This window comes from Schistocerca gregaria, chromosome 7, assembly GCF_023897955.1.
Source record: "Schistocerca gregaria isolate iqSchGreg1 chromosome 7, iqSchGreg1.2, whole genome shotgun sequence".
Lineage (NCBI taxonomy): Eukaryota > Metazoa > Arthropoda > Insecta > Orthoptera > Acrididae > Schistocerca > Schistocerca gregaria.
Window position 1 is genome coordinate 546,221,762 of NC_064926.1, and position 13,991 is coordinate 546,235,752.

Genomic DNA, 13,991 nt, shown 5'->3' on the forward strand with positions numbered 1-13,991 from the left:
GGGCATTTTGATCACAATAGCTACACATCAACACAATATCGACCTTTTCCGCAATTGGTAAACGGTCCATTTTCACACGGGTAATGTATCACGAAGCAAATACCGTCCGCACTGGCGGAATGTTACGTGATACCACGTACTTGTACGTTTGTGACTATTACAGCGCCATCTATCACAAAGCGAAAAATGTGGTCCAACTAAAACATTCATATTTCTTTACGCACTACACGAATATGTAATAAAAATGGGGGTTCCTATTTAAAAAAAAAAACGATGTTGATATCCGTTTGACCGATCGCAGCGCCAACTAGCTGGCCAACCAGTAGTGCCATCTGGTTTCCCCCTTCAAGCTAGGCGAGTTTCGTTCTTTGTAGTTTTTTCGTTTGATGCTTATTTCGTGAGATATTTGGAGCGGTCACTATCAATGGACCACTCTGTATATCAAACAAGAGATAGTCATCAGCATGTGTCTTTTATATTGGGCTGACATCCGCTTCAGATTCTGACATTCAACCAACTAAACAAAAGGCTATTAAAAAAAGATTCAGCATACACTGACATTGTTGCAATATATTGTGTTCGAGTCGTTGATATTCCTTGGGGCCGCGCACGATGCAGCACTCTCTTCGCTGCCCTTGCGATGACGTCAAGCATTGCGCTACAGCTCTCGTCAGTGCACGAAGCCCGTGGAGAATAGCCAAGGCAAGCAAACATAACAGCCAGAACACGGCGCGCTCCGTCATGAACCTTCACACCTAACAGAGGCAGTTCTAACCTTCGATATAACCTTTCTGCTCAATTTTACCAAAACACACAACCATGTACACTCGGCCATTTATAGAACAAAATGGTATAGGATTTTCGAATAAATCAAGTGGTTTGCTGTTTTGTAATTCTTGCCAATAAAGTAGCGTAAAATATCGTACCCTCTCAATATGAAATATCTTGTCACCTAGTGGTTGGAATACGTTTCACAAGTAATTTGAGTGCTCGTTATTTCTTAAATAAGCACAATGAAATGCACACGGGTTGTGCCTTACTTTGGGGCTATATTGCTCCACCGTTTTCCTTCTGTCCTTAGAGTCGCACCACCTCAGGATCAGTGAGAAAAGATAATATTTACATGTATTCCAAAACTCCTTTGCAGCAGACACGATTCTTCAGATTTCTCTATAATATCCCCGCCAATGGCTGATGTCAATCACGGCTCAGAGGAGCTAAATTCGGGATTTGATGGTCACCACGCCACGTAAGCAGAGCCGCTCGTAGCAATGGGGCCAAGCAGGAGCCGTGATTCCGTCTCAGTGCAGTTCGCGACGTGAGCTGCTACCAGTCAAGCCATCCAGCTTCATTAGGCCTCGATCCTGCATTGTACCTGGACCTTTTCGTTATCGTTATTGGCTTTTATTCAGTGTTCTGATCTCGACAAACTTGGCTTTGTTTACGGATCACGAATTCATATCGGGGGCGGGCAGAAAATTCTCCCAGTGTAATTGACAACAAAACAATTCGCGGGTGTACAGCCGGTTCTCGGTGTCCAACAGCGTGTCTGACTCCAGTAACGTGGTCATCTGCTGGAACACTGCGTCCGCCGGACACCGACATCCCGCTTTACATGTGTGAATTATTTTTTCACTCCTGTAGCTATTGAGAAGTACTGCTAAGAGTTCACCATAAGAGGCAACTGCGTGTGTTTACCGTGCCGGAAGTGTGGACAACAGCTTTGTCCGAAAAACAGATGAAATCGAGGAACGTACCGTTTTCATCGAGTTTTGCTAGGATTGTCTCCGTGAATGCCTTCCGACTCGGCCTGCCCTCAGGCTTGATTTTGTGACGAAGCTACAGTTTGTAGGACCGTGGGCGCAGCCTTTCATGGACGACATCGTGTACTGTCAAAAGACGTAAATCTACTTGCCTACTTGCTTGTCAGAATGACTTACGAGGGCTCCTCTCGAAGGACGCACGGGTTATTTACACAGCAGCCTCTGGAACCGCGTGCCCCGACAGCCAAAGCAAACTGCCAGATTTCCGAAGCCGTCTATCCCATCTCTTGATTGTTACGTCATTGGAAACATCGTCAGTTGGTCGCAGTCCAGACTCACGCCGGAAGCGATGTTGTGCCAGTGTAACAGACTGTAGCCCCGCGCGAGAAAGCACTCGGAATACCGTGAGCTGTGAAATAAAAAATAAAAAAAATGGTTCAAATGGCTCTGAGCGCTATGGGCCTCAACTTCTGAGGTCAACAGTCCCCTAGAACTTGTTGTTGTTGTTGTTGTCTTCAGTCCTGAGACTGGTTTGACGCAGCTCTCCATGCTACTCTATCCTGTGCAAACTTACTGCAACCTACATCCTTCTGAGTCTGCTTAGTGTATTCATCTCTTGGTATCCCTCTACGATTTTTACCCTCCACGCTGCCCTCCAATGATACATTTGTGATCCCTTGATGCCTCAGAACACGTCCTACCAACCGGTCCCTTCTTCTTGTCAAGTTGTGCCACAAACTCCTCTTCTCCCCAATTCAATTCAATACATCCTCATTAGTTATGTGATCTACCCATCTAATCTTCAGCATTCTTCTGTACCACCACATTTCGAAAGCTTCTATTCTCTTCTTGTCCAAACTATTTATCGTCCATGTTTCACTTCCATACGTGGCTACACTCCATACAAATACTTTCAGAAACGATTTCCTGACACTTAAATCAATACTCGATGTTAACAAATTTCTCTTCAGAAACGCTTTCCTTGCCATTGCCAGTCTACATTTTATATCCTCTCTACTTCGATCATCATCAGTTATTTTGCTCCCCAAATAGCAAAACTCCTTTACTACATTAAGTGTCTCATCTCCTAATCTAATACTCTTAACATCACCCGACTTAATTCGACTACATTCCATTATCCTCGTTTTGCTATTATTGATTTTCATCTTTTATCCTCCTTTCAAGACACTGTCCATTCCGTTCAACAGCTCTTCCAAGTCCTTTGCTGTCTCGGACAGAATTACAATGTCATCGGCGAACCTCAACGTTTTTATTTCTTCTCCATGGACTTTGATACCTACTCCGAATTTTTCTTTTGTTCCCTTTACTGCTTGCTAGAACTTAGAACTACATAAACTTAACTAACCCAAGGAAGTCACACACATCGATGCCCGAGGCAGGAGTCGAACCTGCGACCGCAGCGGTCGCCCGGTTCCAGACTGAAGCGCCTAGAACCTCTCGGTCACAACGGCTGGCACTCTGTGAGACCCATATATTTGAATGAAGGGGAGATGGCAGGCAGCTGTGTAATCTACATGATTACTAATGTGCGTTTACGTGAACAAGCAGCTGCACGCATGCGCACATGGTACTAACTTTCGCAAGCAAGCACAGAAAACATTTTGATTTACCATACTTGTAGGAGCAAACCGCCAATAAATATCTCAGATACATCTCACTTTATTTTATTTTATTACATGTTCAACCCGGACACCCTGCTTTGTAATTATGATTTTTGTTTTGTTTTTGTTTTCTACCTCCTCGGTTTCTGTGAAATTTGGTTCGCAAGAGAGTAAAAGACTGTAAAATGCAACCTCAGAACGTAAAACAAAAACACAGAGTAACGCAAAAACCCTTAGACGTTAAAGTACTGTACTGTGAAGCGATTGCCACCGTTCTGCAAATAGCTCACCGTAACGTCGCTGTGCATTCAGTGAACTCATACATAACGTTCATATCGGCCATCTCTTCATCAGCACACCTATCCACACTCCTACACATAATTATTAACGTGAAATTAACACAGCCAGAAAACGAAAACGAGACACAACCGAGCGGTACTTGATGCACGTTACAGGATGGCAGTTCTGTTGCAAACAACAAGCACCCTGAGTGAGAGATCAAACTTGTTTCCAATCGTGACACCGACTGCACATCGTCGACATTTGCACTACCGTGCAGGTATTTCCAGTAGAATACAAATACAAAGACAAACGGAGGTAAGAAATCAAATAAAAACAATTATTCTTTGACGAGCCGTGAAGCTACGGACCCTTGAACAAAATAATTACAAATATCCCTGAACAACATCCAAAAATTTGTCGGTGGAGTTCAGGTTCAATCTGTGTATTCAAATTTTTTGCTGCCATACTGTTATTTACACTACTGGCCATTAAAATTGCTACACCATGAAGATGACGTGCTACAGACGCGAAATTTAACCGACAGGACGAAGATGGTGTGATATGCAAATGATTAGCTTTTCAGAGCATTCACACAAGGTTGGCGCCGGTGGCGACACCTACTTCGTGCTAACACACTGACATGAGGAAAGTTTCCAACCGATTTCTCGTACACAAACAGCAGTTGACCGGCGTTGCCTGGTGAAACGTTGTTGTGATGCCACGTGTAAGGAGGAGAAATGCGTACCTCAGCTTTCCAACTTTGATAAAGGTCGGACTGTAGCCTACCGCGATTGCGGTTTATCGTATCGCGACATTGCTGCTCGCATTGTTCGAGATCCAATGACTGTTGGCAGAATATGGAATCAGTGGGTTCAGGAGGGTAATACGGAACGCCGTGCTGGATTCCAACGGTCTCGTATCACTAGCAGTCGAGATGACAGGCATCTTATCCGCATGGCTGGGAAGAATCGTGCAGCCACGTCTCGATCCCTGAGTCAGCAGATGGTGACGTTTGCAAGACAACAACCATCTGGACGGACAGTTCGATGACGTTTGCAGCAGCATGGACTATCAGCTCGGAGACCGTGGCTGCGGTTACCCTTGACGCTGCATCACAGACAGGAGTGCCTGCGATGGTGTACTCAACGACGAACCTGGGTACACGAATGGCAAAACGTCATTCTTTCGGATGAATCGAGGTTCTGTTTACGCAATTACGATGGTCGCATCCGTGTTTGGTGACATCGCGGCGAACGCACATTGGAAGCGTGTATTCGTCATCGCCATACTGGCGTATCTCCCGGCGTGATGGTATGGGGTGCCATTGGTTACACGTATCGGTCACCTCTTGTTCGCATTGACGGCAGTTTCAACAGTGGGCGTTACATTTCAGATGTGTTACGACTCGTGGCTCTACCCTTCATTCGATCCCTGCGAAACCCTACATTTCAGCAGGATAATGCATGACCGCATGTTGCAGGTCCTGTACGGGCCTTTCTGGATACAGAAAATGTTCGACTGCTGCTCTGGCCAGAATCTCTCACCAATTGAAAACGTCTGGTCAATGGTAGCCGAGCAACTGGCTCGTCACAATACGCCAGCCACTACTCTTGATGAACTGTGGTATCGTGTGGAAGCTGCATGGGCAGCTGTACCTGTACACGCCGTCCAAGCTCTATTTGACTCAATGCCCAGGCGTATCAAGGCCGTTATTATGGCCAGAGGTGGTTGTTCTGGGTACTGATTTCTCAGGATCTATACACCCAAATTGCGTGAATGGTAATCACATGTCAGTGCTAATATAATATATTTGTCCAATGAATTCTCGTTTACCATCTGCATTTCTTCTTGGTGTAGCAATTTTAATGGCCAGTAGTGTATAAAAATCTGTTTTTCAAATTTATTACCCAAAACTATATAAATTTTGGTATCAAAATGGTTAACCTAAAGGGAAGATACAGTTGTACTGAAAAGTTCTGTAAACTGAAATGCTGTTACTCTCGAATAAACTGATCAATCAATGTCCAAATGAATGTCGATTATTTTTGCGCGCTGCGTGCAGATTGCACTGGTTGTCGTTCTGGCCAGCAGCTAAGCGATACAGGCGTGTCAGAGTTACTGCACTGGGATTAAAAGTTGGCTACGAAACGCTGACATGTGCTGATTGCTGAGCCTGCCTATCTTCTCAAGAGATCTATTGCGATGAAAGGAGCGCGTTAATTCAGGAACGAATGATGAGGAATTTGCAGTTATTGTGATGGAGAGATCAACGTTACGAATCTGGCAATGATGAACCGTAGATACTCTGTAAGCCAAATTAGGGTCTAGTATTATTTTAAACTTGAACTGCTCACTCAAAGTCAAGGAACTGACTTAAAATGCAGAACTGTGAGGAGTGGCCAAAAGTCATGGGAAGCCGTAGCACGTGTTGTTGAAGCCTACGCCGTGCGTTTGTCTCCGCTCAGTCCTAGTAGAAACGGGTCCCTTGATACCTCGTCTATAAGTGGGCGGCTATTCGAATCCAGGAAGACGCCCTTAATCCGAAAACGTGAGGCCTACCTCCGCCATGTTGCGGAATCTTGATGAAGCGTTCGTATTGTAGTGCCGCTCTTTGATCTCACTTAAAACAGGAGTGAAAAGTTCGGCTCTATTGCCTCGATGTACATCATTCTCGACGAGTGAGAAAAGGCGTTAAAAATTAAATTTTTAACTGTCTGATGGTGAATATCGATTCACGAAAGTATACTGTTTCAAAGCCCAACCTCAGAACTGACTATCGACTCAAAGCATTAACGCTCAGTGGGTAGGTTTAACACTGGGCTTTAACGGAGAAATAGTCTCCTAGACTCCCCAAGATGATATATAACGCCATCTCCCCTTCATTTTAATATATGTGTCTGGCAGAGTAGTTCATCTTTCGTTATCTAAGGGCATGCCAACGTTCGTCAAACACTTGTGGACGTCCTATTCGGTAGTTAACGCCGTGTAAGCACTCTCTCCGATACAGACGCTGTTACGCTCAGAACCACAACTCTTCAGTAGTCTCCGATATTCTATTATCCAAAGGATCGCACGAAGCCTGGCTTTCATGGTTGTCTTTCTTCGTTTTACTAACCATAGGCCAGGAATAGCACGTTATTTCAGTATACATTACGTAAATTTTAGCAGTTCGATTCAAACGAACTCTTTGCTATAGATATTAGCTGTTTACTCCTTGTATGGTAATTTCTGTGACTACTTATGTTGTTAAGTCTGTGGTTGTATTGCGAAGTTCGGTTTCGTTTTTGGTCTCACGTACTGGAACTTATTACAGCAACAAGCAGCTAAATTAAAATTCATTTGCGTTCATTATATCTGGATTGAGAGTATTATCTGGACGTGATATATATCCTCGTGTCAGTGGAACAATTATGTGTCCAAGAATTAATAGAGATTTAAACCGCAATTTTGGTGCACGTGGCCTGAAAAATACAGTAATTTAAACTTTAGTTCAAGTTGAGTAGTGGCCTGACATTTTGTAAGCGCAGTATTAAATTGCTTTTGCGCGAGATTTTCAGACAATCTCACCGCAATTTTCGTTACTAGCTGTTATAGAACAAAAGCAGATCGCTGTGTCCAGAGTACCGTATATAGCAGGGATGGCCACGTACCTTACCTTCGGGAGCTGCAAACTTACAGAGCTGTTCGAAGACAGCCGCACTTTTTAGGATCTAATGACTAGCGTCAGTGAATAAACACTATTGTATAATAACTTTATTTGATGAAAAATATTATTTTAAGGGCAAGAAAACATTTTATTATCTTTATAATTACACCCTGGATACGAAAAAAAAATTACTGAAAAAGACACAGAAGTTACACAAAAGCAAAGACTAAAGATACTGACAGCAGAGTCATGGAGCAGCACATAAACATAGACCTCAAGGAATTTTTTTCTTTTCTTTTAGCACTTTCTCCAAAAGAAAAAAAATGCCAATTTCTGAACACAGAAAATTAAATTGAACTCGTTCACGGGGTTTCGTCAAAATATCTGCCAACTGATTGTGTCCATCAATGTGTTCCAAGAAAATCTCACCATTCAGATATCTTTCACGAACATAGAAATGCCGGATCTGTATTTGTTTAGAACGTCGATGATATTCTGGATGTTTTGCTAACTTCAATGCACTAGCATTGTCAATGTAAAGAACTGGAGGCTGCCCCGACATTTCCACAAATTCTGATAGCAGACGAGACGTAACCAAACTAACTCTTTCGCTCCTTCACTAGCTGCAATTATTTCCGCCTCGGTTGTGGATGTGGCCACTGCTTTCTGCAACTGACTTGTCCATGACATTGCACCACCTGAGTACTTTGCAAGAATTCCAGTTGTTGAGCGCCTTGTCCGGTTATCACCTGCGAAATCTGCATCAGCGTAAATATTTAACTCTTCCTTTTTTTTTAAATATACAATTCCAAAATTTAAGGTCCCTTTCAAATACCGGAAAATGCGCTTTACTCTATTCCAGTCTTCGGTGGTTGGTTTCTCCATAGCTCGAGGAGCTTTATTGGCTGCAAAAGTTATGGCTGGACGGGTTACTGTTGCAAGGTATATGAGACAACCAATTGCTTTACGGTAGGGTACAGATGACGAAACTTCTTTGTTTTGATTATTGTCCTCACGTCCAATAGGAGTTGAGACTGTATTGCATTCTGCCATTCGAAATCTTTGCAGAATTTCTTCTGTGTATTTCTCTTGACTTATCATTATTGCTCCCTCTTCATATTGCTTTATTTTTATGCCAGAAAATTGTCAAGACTGCCAGTTGTTATTTCGAATTCATGTTGTAAAACATACATAAAAACAGCAATTTCTTTCGTGTTACTGCCGTAGATTGCCACATAAAGGCTATTTCCATTTTGTCCGCGATAAAATAGGCATGGATCTGCATCACTCTTTAAAAAACCAGCTTTCTTCATGAACTCGTGCCCCAAATTTGACTGTGAACGGTTGGTCTTTCTGAAGACATTGCTGAGTATGGGCTACCATCTTCCTCAATCAGCTTCTTCTCTTTTGTGTACTAAAGACGTTCGTCGATATAAAGTGATAGTTAACTTCATCAACAGAACTGGTCACAATCTGTAGGTTTTATTGGTGCACGTAAATTATAAATATTTCTTGCTGATGAAGATATTTCAGAATTGGTGTAAATTGTAAGCCAAGCCAATCCAATTCAATTCAATTTTTAAAACATTATGTACAAACCTGTAACAGTTAAGCTTTTAATTCTTGTAAATAAGCATTTCTGTATTTGTTTATTCAATTATGTGTACATTGTCACTGTGTGTTGCCGATGGCTAAATTGAGTACACGCTCAAAGGCCAAATAAAAAAAATAAAAAAAAAAAAACGAAACGTTTGTTCCATCAACGTGGTGCTTGCTTCAGCCCATACTCTTTTTTTAAGAAACACACTCGACCTGTACCATCTTCGAAACCTTCTGGTTGTTCCATATATACTTCATCTTCAAGTATTCCATTCAAAAAAGCTATCTTTACATCGAATTGTTCCAGCAGCAGTTTCTTTGAAGCAGCTACAGCCAACAGAATTCGTATGGTGTCAGAACGTGCCACAGGACTAAAGGTGTCGTCATAATTCATGCTTTCTGAATACAGCCTTTTGCAACCAATCTGGCTTTACAGCGAGTACCTCCATTGACTGCGACGTTTCGCCGTAGAACCCAGCGGTTTTGCAATACTTTGGCATTCTTCGGACGGTCAACCAGCACCCATGTATTGTTTTTCTTTAGTGATTGAAGTTCTTCACTGATAGCTTGCATCCATTCTTTCTTCTCGTTTGACTGCAATATTTCTGAAAAACAGTTTGGATCTTTGTATTCAAGCGCATCAACTTTTGTTGCCATACAAAATTCACCACTTTCCATCCAGGTTGGTTTTCTTCGTTGTCTTTTATTCTTCTGTTTCTCTTCATTAGAAGATCCAGCAGCTTCTGCTTTCAGAAATTCTGTTAATTCTTTATTTTCATCAGATTCACTCGACTCTTGACTTTCTCTAGAATCGAGAATGTCAATTTTATCTTGAGTTTGACTTCCTCCAGGAGTGTACAGCCTAGGAGATTTACATTGGTCATCTTTAGATGAATTCGGATCATTAAATTCTTCCCGAGGGACTTCAAATTCAACATGATCACTATGTAAATCACAAACAATTTCTGGTTTAAATTTCACATCGTGACTCAACACCGCTTTTCTTTTGGATGAAATCCAAACTCTAAACCTATCCTTGTCATTAACATATCCAACAAGTCGTCCAAAAACCGCCTTATGGAACAGAATTGTTTGTTAATGTGAACATAGCAGCCTGTGCCAAAAATTCTGAGATGATCAAGCCGTCCTACTGGCCGATTGAACCACAGTTCATAAGGGGTTTTATCTTCAACTGAAGATTTTCCAGTACGATTTATTAGGTAGACTGCTGTGTTAGATGCTTCTGCCCACAACCCTTAGGTAATTTACTCGGATTTAGCATTGACCGGGCAGCTGCAACAATGGTCCTATTTTCTTGTTCAGCCACAGCATTTTGCTCAGGAGTGTAAGGATGAGGAATCAGAAGCTCTATTCCCCTGTCTGTAAGCAGTTCACTGACATTCTTATTGTTAAATTCTTTGCCACCATCACATCTAAATTGTTTGACAACATGTCCATTAGTTCGTGCTTCATTTAAAAACTGCTTAAGCACAGTACACACTTCACTTTTGTGTCTTAAAAAGAAAAATCGACGAAATTTACTAAAATCGTCTTTGAAACATACATAATAATGCTTACCTCCAAAGATTTCGTGCTCATTGCTCCACTGACATCCGCGTGGATTAATTCACCAGTACTGGTAGAGCGTATTGTTCGTGTTTTGAATGGCAGCCTATGCATCTTTCCAACCGCACAGCGATCACAAAATTCGCTCTTGGCATCTTCCACATTAATGTTCATTCCTTTTAAAATATTCTTCACATGTTGTTTATTCTAATGACCAAACCTTTCATGGTACACTTGCAATGTTTCGGATGAAGTCATCAAATTCACATGATTCATTTTTGCATTTCTAACACGCATGTTCAACACATGAAGTCCATTTTTCACATAACCTGCCATAACAATATTGCCATTGACTTGTTTTCGAACACAGTATTACAACTAAAATTAATACTGTAGGCTCCGCAAGCAATGGCTCTCACAGAGAACAGATTAGCACTTGCATCAGGGACGTAAAAAACGTGGTCCATTCTAGCATTGTACCATTTATTGTTTCGTCGAATTTAGATGTAAACTGTTCCTTGACCGTACGCACACATTTTGACATCTTGTTTTCCCAATGAAATAACTTGAGGAGCATCAAATTCATTATACGAAACAAAATACTGTTCGTTGGGAGTGATATGATTTGTAGCGCCACTGTCGCAATACCATTTATTTCGGTCACTGATTACTGGTACACACACTCGTAGCGTATGAAGTAAATGCAGCGTGTTCACTTTCTCGGTTCTTCTCTTTTCTTTTATTGCTGTCATGAGTGTTCTGTAGACACTCTGCTGCCCAGTAACCTAATTGTTTGCATATATTACACGGAAACTTCTGTTTTAATTGTGACTTCGTCATCTTTACTTGTTGATTACTTGTGTGCCGTTTTCTTGTTTTAGAAACGACGAAAGCTGCACTTCCATTAATGTCTTGTTCACGCAGTTCAATAGTACAGAGTTTTTCAATTAATAAATTCAAGCTTTGCTTTTCTGTCGGTATCGTATCCCAGACATCCTTAAAATTGTCGCAGTCTTTTCCCAGTGTAGATAAAATTCGACCATTCAAGATTCTACGAGATAGCGTATTTTCTTCATGTTTTGCTAATTCATCGTTCAGGTCCACAAATAACTTTAATAGTTTGGCCACGTGTGCACTAATATCTTCCGTTTCATCACGTTTAACGCGGAAAAATGTTTCAATCAACATATTCAAACGCTGAGTACTGCTACGTTCAAATCGGGCGCGTAATTTGTCCCTGATTTCTTTAGTATTCTTGCTCACTAAGACGAGTTCTGCAACAGGTTTACTTAGCGCACTTGCTATAAGACTTGCTGCCTTTGCGTCATCCTTGTGCCATTCCACATACGCCACTTTTTGTGCACTTGTCGCCATGTTGCGGCAACTCTACACGTTCACGCGTACCGTTAATAACATCTTCTAGTCCATATGAACGCAGCACCATAGAAACATGCCATTTCCATTTGGCCCAGTCCTCAGCTCCTTCAAGCTTATCAATGCTGACCTTATAATCGCCGCTAGCAGTCATGTTTCCTTACAAACATAGGCTCATTTCAAATATTGTTTTAATTAAACTGTTTTGTTTGCCTTTACACGTGTACTGGGCCCATAATCTGATGAAAAATATTATTTTAAAGGCAAGAAAACATTTTATTAACTTTATAATTACACCTTGGATACGAAAAAAAACACATTTACTGAAAAAATACAGAAGTTACACAAAAGCAAAGAATAAAGATATTGACAGCAGAGTCATGGAGCAACACATAAACATAGACCTCAAGGAATTTTTTTTTTCTTTTCTTCTAACAACTCGCCAGTTAATCGAGTCCGCTATCTAGCCGGCTACATTCCTGTCACATTTGTAGCTTGCCTATTGTATTCATAATGTGTCCCAGTAAAGGGGAACTGATTCACGAGCTGCATACCTGTTTAATTAGACAGAAACCTGATAAAGGAAATTACTTCATAAACTGTGGAAATTGTCATTGCATAGCAATCAGACATTCCATAATTTTCTAATGGATACAAAACACACACACAAAATTCGAGTAAAAAAACACTCATCACTCATGTAAGGGGTTGTACCTTCTAGATCTCATTGGCTGAAGACCAATAAAAGTAAGGATATAATGGCATCCAGGCATGGAAAGAAAGGTTTACGTCTGAGAACTTGAAGAGGTTCTCAGTTACGAGATGTTGATCGAAGAAGTCCAGAGGTAGCAAAGAGTATTTTAAAATTACTTCAGCTAATAATACTGTCTTTGCACTCTCATGTGATAAAATCCACGTGGTTTTTCAGACAAAGTAAGAGCCCAGAAGCTGATCAATAACCTTGTATTTGGTATTACAATGGAAAAGGAGGTGCTTTTGTGACATTCACAGAGGAAAAAGAGACTACGGAAATATTCACTGAAAGTGAGTTGCTCCTAACTGGCTCAAAACACACGTGGTTCTCATCATATAAAGAGAATATATTGTGAAACTGAACAACTGAATCAGAAATTTATATCAAAATGACAAGGAAACCTCCTCCGCAGTATTTTGTGAGGAGGAAGGCACCATGAAAACTCATCCATCCTGTACTGAACCTAACCCATTCATCACACCAACTAGAAATTTTGTTCAAGTCCTCTTGTGTCCTTCAGTCACTCAACAGTGACACTTCCCATACACCACAGCATCATCAGCAAACAGCCACAGACTGCTGCTTACCCTGTCTGCCAGATCAATTATCGAAAATAACAGTGGTCCTATCGCACTTCTCTGGGGTACTCCTGATGAAACTCTTATCTCTACTGAGCACTTACCATTGAGGACAGCAAACTAGGTTCTATTACTGAAGAAGTTTTTGAGCTGCTCATGTACCTGGGGATCAATTCTGTATGCTTGTACCTTCATTAACTATTGGCAATGTGGCACCATGCCATATATGTTATGGAAATCTAGGAATGTAGAATCCAACTGTTGCCCTTCATCCATTCTTTTACTCGTCTTATATACAGGAGTTACCTGCACTTTTTTGCAGTCACTTGGAACTTTTTGCTGTGTGAGGGATTCACAATAAATGCAAGCTAAGTAAGGGTTCAGTGCTACGTCATTCATACGGGAGTCTGTGTGACAGTCAAATGATGGTATGTTTATGTGATTCTTCCGGATGAACAGATTCATAAATACAAAATTTAAAACTTCTGCTTTACTTTTGCTATCTTCCACTGCCACACAAGACTGGTCAACAAGTGACTAGATAAAAGCCTTAGAACCACTTGGTCATCAAAATGTGAGCTTATAGAATATTGGTCCAGATCTGTCACTGGATACAGAAATTCTTTGTAGACAGAACTCAAGACATCATTCTTAATGGAATAAAATTTACAAATGTAAATCTAATTTTGGGAGCAGTGCGAGGGAGGACCATTACTATTTATAATTGATATTCATGATCTGGTGGATAATGTTGAAGGCTCTCTCGGGATATTCGTGGACAAAACTGTTGACTATCGGAAGGTTGTA